Source organism: Palaemon carinicauda, chromosome 12 (genome assembly GCF_036898095.1).
Source record: "Palaemon carinicauda isolate YSFRI2023 chromosome 12, ASM3689809v2, whole genome shotgun sequence".
Classification (NCBI taxonomy): domain Eukaryota; kingdom Metazoa; phylum Arthropoda; class Malacostraca; order Decapoda; family Palaemonidae; genus Palaemon; species Palaemon carinicauda.
In genome coordinates this window covers 141,003,161-141,009,160 of record NC_090736.1, presented here as the reverse complement: position 1 = coordinate 141,009,160, position 6,000 = coordinate 141,003,161, and the positions used below count along the sequence as shown (strand labels likewise).

General features: G+C 35.0%; 1 long non-coding RNA gene across 1 annotated transcript in view; it reads right to left on the bottom strand.

Annotated features, from left to right (window-relative positions):
• Positions 1-477: 477 nt before the first annotated feature.
• LOC137650670 (uncharacterized) overlaps positions 478-6,000 on the bottom strand; it is a 77,115-nt gene continuing 71,592 nt past the window's right edge. Inside the window, exon 3 of the long non-coding RNA XR_011046037.1 lies at positions 478-652. This is a non-coding gene — a long non-coding RNA (uncharacterized lncRNA). The remainder of the gene's footprint in view (positions 653-6,000) is intronic.

Genomic DNA, 6,000 nt, shown 5'->3' with positions numbered 1-6,000 from the left:
AGAATTCTGGAGAGCTAAAGGTTAATTCTCTGGGAATATCACTGTAGCCAAATTTCCCTTAGAAAGCTATCTATAGGAACCTTCCATCAGGACGACATGGCTTGAGCCCAAAAATGCTATTCAACTTTTATAACATATTTACTTTTCTGGTTTTAATTGAATATTCTTTTAATCTTTATTTAATAAACAATGATGCCAGAAAACTCCAAATCAATCAATCAATCAATCTGGTAATATCGTTATTGTAAATTACTTATTTGCTGTACAGTAACTTAAATGATTTTCTTTATATTCTGTTAGTAATTTCTATTAAATCTATGGGATATAAATAACCATTGTCATACACAACCCCTTAAAATCTCAATAACTTTTCAATTGAACATTTAAAAATATTTGAAGTATTATAATTATATTTCTCATGATAGTTTTCAATACTCCAGAGAGGTTTGAAGATAGTGTGGCCACTTCAGATGAGACGATTTGGTACTCCTTTCTGAAATTAAAATCTTGTCTTTGTCTTTTCAGTATTAAATTCCAAATTATTTGCTGATGATCATCATCTTGATGTCATAAGGAATGTCTCACATACAACAGTTTAATTATCTGGTTTGAGCTGGAGGCCATAATTTCCTTTTCTTTTGATGATTCTAGTCTGAAAAGTAAATAAAATAGGGTAATTATACAGATCTGTCTTATTCAAGTGGTCAAATATTTTACTGTGCACTTCAATATCAAAATCATACTTTTAGTAAAACATTTTGGATGATAAACTATAACGAACATAAAATATTCTTATGTAATGTAAAGGAGTTGGAAGACCCAGACCTACATGGCTGAGGACTATGAATCGTGAAGTCGGGGATGATGAAGGGAGAAGTATTGATTTAAACGCTCAAAATAGAAACAACTGTTGAAATCTAACCGAGGCCCTTTGCGTCAATAGGTGATGATGATGATGAATAAATATAAAATATGACAAACCAGGCATATCCATTAAATTTACAATAGCAAATAACAACCAAATGTATATGTTGTAAAGTGGAAAAGCATTACTTCCTAAATCCTAACAAAGAAATACTTCACAACAATAATCGAATGATTGACTGCTGGTATTCCAATGTTTTCTTCCAGAGATACTCAATAAACCACAATTCCCTGAATAAAACATTTTACCTTACACCACAGAGGATACCTGGTCAAAAACACACAATAATCATAAACAAAATTTATATAAAAGAGAAGTGTACAATTTCTGGGCAAAAATAGAGTTTACTGACACGGTAACAGTTCCAGGAGTAGAATATTACTTGGAGTACAAGGGTATTGTGCTGTGAAAATTAACGATTGTGTTGTTTTCACTCTTAAAACTATTAAAAAACGACATGCAGCGTGCTAAATTTATTAAGGAAATGTACCGTTCTCATAAATGAAATGGCATACTAAATTATATAGTGTATGGATTCTCCATAAACTAACTCCAGCTAACCCACCATTACTTATTCATTTTCCAAGTGGATTTACTGGTTAACATTCAATCAATGAAAAAGCTTATTCTCCCTTCACCATCTTAATTACCTTGCCTTACACTAAGGAAAACCTTATCACATATTCTTTGACTCACTAACCTTGTCTCGACAAGTTCACTGACAAGCTTAGTCATTTTTTATTTCATTTCATTTGATGGCTGCTTTCCCGGTCCCATAAAGCAGGGAAACCCCACTCTCTACAGGACCTCCACTGTCTTTTTATCGAGTTCATTCAGACTATTTAACGTTTCATATTGCGTATTGTTCATTTACTGTTAAATCGTCACTGTCAAAAGACTCATGAAATAAGAAAGTCTTCAGTTTCCTCTTGAAAGCCTTAATGTCTTCAATCATTCGAATGTTTCGTGGGAGCTTATTATATAGTCTCGGGGCCGATGTTATTGTTTTTAATATACTGGGCTGCTTACGTGAATTAGACATTTTGCTTCAGAGTGACCTTAACCTTCGAAAAATTGAATCATTTCCAGTTTTTTACATAAGTTAATCTGTGCCAGTTTCATTACTCTACGTTTAAAATTGCGGTCAGAAAGCTGTTCTCAAACACACAAACACACACACAAGGGGCAAAAACGTAAACTCTTTTCAACTTCGTTGGCGGAGGTAATTATATAATCCTGCCTTTGTCCCCTGACTAACCTATCATTGCCTAATCGAATTAAAAGTATTTTACACCAATTAACAAGTTAACTATTATTTTGACCATTACAGTGTGTTTACATCGCCGAATCTTTAGCAAGAGCCAGCATGGCTATCACAATGGCAAGCTCCTAGATTTCAGTGTTCCTTTGTATGAATCTAAGCTTTAGGTTATATACTTAATCTAATAAAAGACAATTAGTTAGGTAGAACTAGTTATCTTACAACACTAAAAATTAACAAAAAAATATCACCACAAGATGAGTCCATGATTCAGTCTTTTTATGTACTGTATTGGAAGTATATCTTTTTATATAATCCCATCAGTAATTTAAAACTAAACTAAACTAAATAATAAATTAACTATTAGTTATATAAAAAAATATAATTTTTATAGAGGGTTAAAATACCAAATGAAAAATGCAGGCCCATGAAATAACTTATGCAACTACAGATTTTTCATATTGCAAAGTGTAATCAATTGTTAACAGGTCTGGGAGACTGCAACTTATTAGTTTTCTTTCTTCAAAACCTAAAATTTCTCTTTACCTTGGACTTTCAGCGATTGGAGACCTAGCTCGTAGGGATCCAGCGAATGGGGACCTAACCGTGGCTGCCGTAAGAATACACCACTATTCCAGATACAAAACAAGCGGATGGGGGGAAAATTGGCCCATGGAGACATCTTTGCTCCGTGGAGGACAGCTTCGCTCTCTCGCAAATAAACATTATCCTACTGCTCTCGGTTCTAGCAAGTTGTATATGAATGAGTTGACAATGCCAATCATGTGGCATTATTTCGGGGATATTTTTTTTTAATTTTACATGAACAACAAATACTGTAGCTATATACTGGGGATATTTTTTACTTTCACATGAGCAACAAATATCTATACACTGGCGGATATTTTTTTTACTTTCACGTGAGCAACAAATAGTTGCGTATCTTCACTCGGCTGTGCATGTGTACTTTCACTTGTGTGCGTTTATGTACGTTGGATATGCTGTGGTTGCGCGCCGCTCCTCTTCTCATTCAACCAAGAATCTGTTCATTAACTGTTCGAAATTTTCTAATTCTCCAATTCTTGCGTTCTAATTTCCTGTCTATATTCTTCATCGGGAATGCTATATCCCACTGCTCCTTTGTTCTCATCTCCTGCAGCAGCAGCGTCCGCTATGTTATTCCTTGTGTATCTAGGCATCTTGAACTTATATTTTACCGGCTCAAAGAACAACTTCGCTCACAGTATACCCAAACAGACCTATTTTTACACCTGACACCAATATGTCCCATGTAGACGGATAATGAGACGTCGGAATATGGGTTTTCTTCAGTTATTACAAAAGGTTCGTAAGTACACAATATACTGTACACAACTGGGCGTTGTCAGTGCTAGAGTGTGGACGTGTTGAGTCGAGCTCTGCTATACATACCCTGAATCGTGTTTTAGCTTTCCGTTTCTCGCTTAGAATATCATTGAAAAGATATTAGTTAGTCTTATGGAGAAACCTAAGTGATAAGAAACAGTACACTATGTCTGCTTCATATGTAATGACACGGAAGGAGAACGGAGAAAATGGATAGTATGTGAATGTAATAGACTCAACCATAAGAGATGTGTACATATAGTGACAGCCATCAGTGAGAATGAACGGAATAACCTATACAGGTTATGCCCGCATTGCATACGTGAACCCAGACAAAACAATTTAGTAATATCAAAAGTAAAGGAAGATGTGAACGTGAGAGATCTGTACCTGAACGAACAAGATGCGAAAATAGATGACTTAGAAAACAAACTTGCGGACCTTATCGCACATGCAGCAAATTCCAAACAGACCACCGACCTCACTGAGAAAGTTGACATTCTTGCCATGAATACGGAATCAATTAAAGCAACACTTCAAATATTGATAGACCCAAAACCGGAGAAACCGACATTTGCTGACAAAGTTAAGGAAAAGAAATCTGTTGATAATTAAATCAACTAATACAACAACTAAAATTACTGAAAGAAAACGTGAGGTTGAACAAGCACTTCCAGACATTCCTATACTTAACACGAGGTCAACTACGAATGGAAATGTTTTTGTAAACTTTGCTAACAATATGATCAGAGAAGAGGCAGCAAACAAAATTCAGACATTGGTGGCTGACACTGAAACAAGGAAAATCAGAAAACCAAAACCCTAAATAATGATATGCAATGTATACTATGATGAAGATGATGTAGTAAATGCTTTGATTCATATAAATCGCTGCCTAGACCAAATCCAAAATATAGAAGATAAGATAAGTGTAGTCCTGAAGAAAAATGCCTGGGGGGGGGGGACCACCCACCATGTGCTGAAATGTGATCCTGAAGTTCGGAGGGCTTTCATGATAATGGGGACAAAGTTTCGTTACGATGGGGTATCTATAACATACGTAATAGGTACCACGTGATCACCTGCTCCCACTGTCAGAGATATGGACATTTTGAAAAGGATTGCAAGTCTAAGAATGAAGATAAAGTCTGTGGGAAATATTCAAGGAGACACTCCACCAGGGAGGTGTAATTTACAAGTGTCAAAGTGTATAAACTGCACAAAGTTAAACAGACAAAGTGACCACTCAGTAAATTCTAGAGACGGCAATGCTTATGACTTGGAATTGAAAAGACTAGCGGAAAATACTGATCATGGTTACTAGGGATGTCAAACTGTGGCCAAGTAAATATACAATCTGTAGCTAATAAGACTTCAAATTTGTGAATTGATAAACAAAAAATATTTAGATATGCTAGCATTATCTGAAACATAGTTAAATAACTTGGACAAGGCAAAGATCACTGAAATGACACCCCCCACACATGCCTTCTTTCACATACCGAGAGAAGGGAGGTCTGGTGGGAGAGTAGGACTCTTTATTCATAAAAGTTACTCAAATCTTAAAACGCTGAAAAGAATTAGTGTAACAAGCTTTGAACATATAGAAATAAAATTTACGCCAAAAAATAGAATATCCTTTGTAACAATCTACAAACCTCCTAGAACAAACACTAGTTTCTTTTTTGAAGAATTCGGTGCTCTCATTGAGAAGATTATGGAGAAAAACGAATTAGTTATCTGTGGAGACCTCAATTTTTGGAAGGATGACACATCAAATCCTGACGCTTTGGCATTTAGCGAGTTACTAGAATCATATCAACTAGTGAATAATATCGACTGTACAACTACTTTAACTGGGCATATGCTAGACTTAGTTTTAAGTGATGACATGAATAATATTGTATCTGATATAAAAGTTGAAGAGAAATGTACTCTCTCCCCAGTACACAAACTTATTACATTTAGTCTACCTCTACAGAAACATGCATTAGTAAAGAAAATAAACTTCAGACATATATCAAATTTTTCCCCTACCATATTTATTGAAGTTACAAGAAAATAAATGATGCTAAACACCCTCTGTGATCATGATGACCAACATCTGTTAGGAGCTAAGAGTGCTAACTGTCTTATGACCACTTATGATAAAGTGAGTAAAAGTGAATATGATACCATGTGCCCACCGATGAAAAGACTATAACCGTAAAAGACCAATCTCCTTGGTTTGATGGAGAGACTTTGGTAAAAAAAAAAAAAAAAAAAAAAAGATGTAAAGAAAGAAAGTGGAATACATGTAGGTTAAAAACTGAAAGTACTTGGGTAGAATACAAAACTGCTGCGTGTCAATATAACTACCTACTAAGAAAGGAAAAAAGTGAATACTATAAGAGAAATATCCTCGAAGCAGCAACAGACATAAATAAGTTATATCGTCTCCTGAATGGTA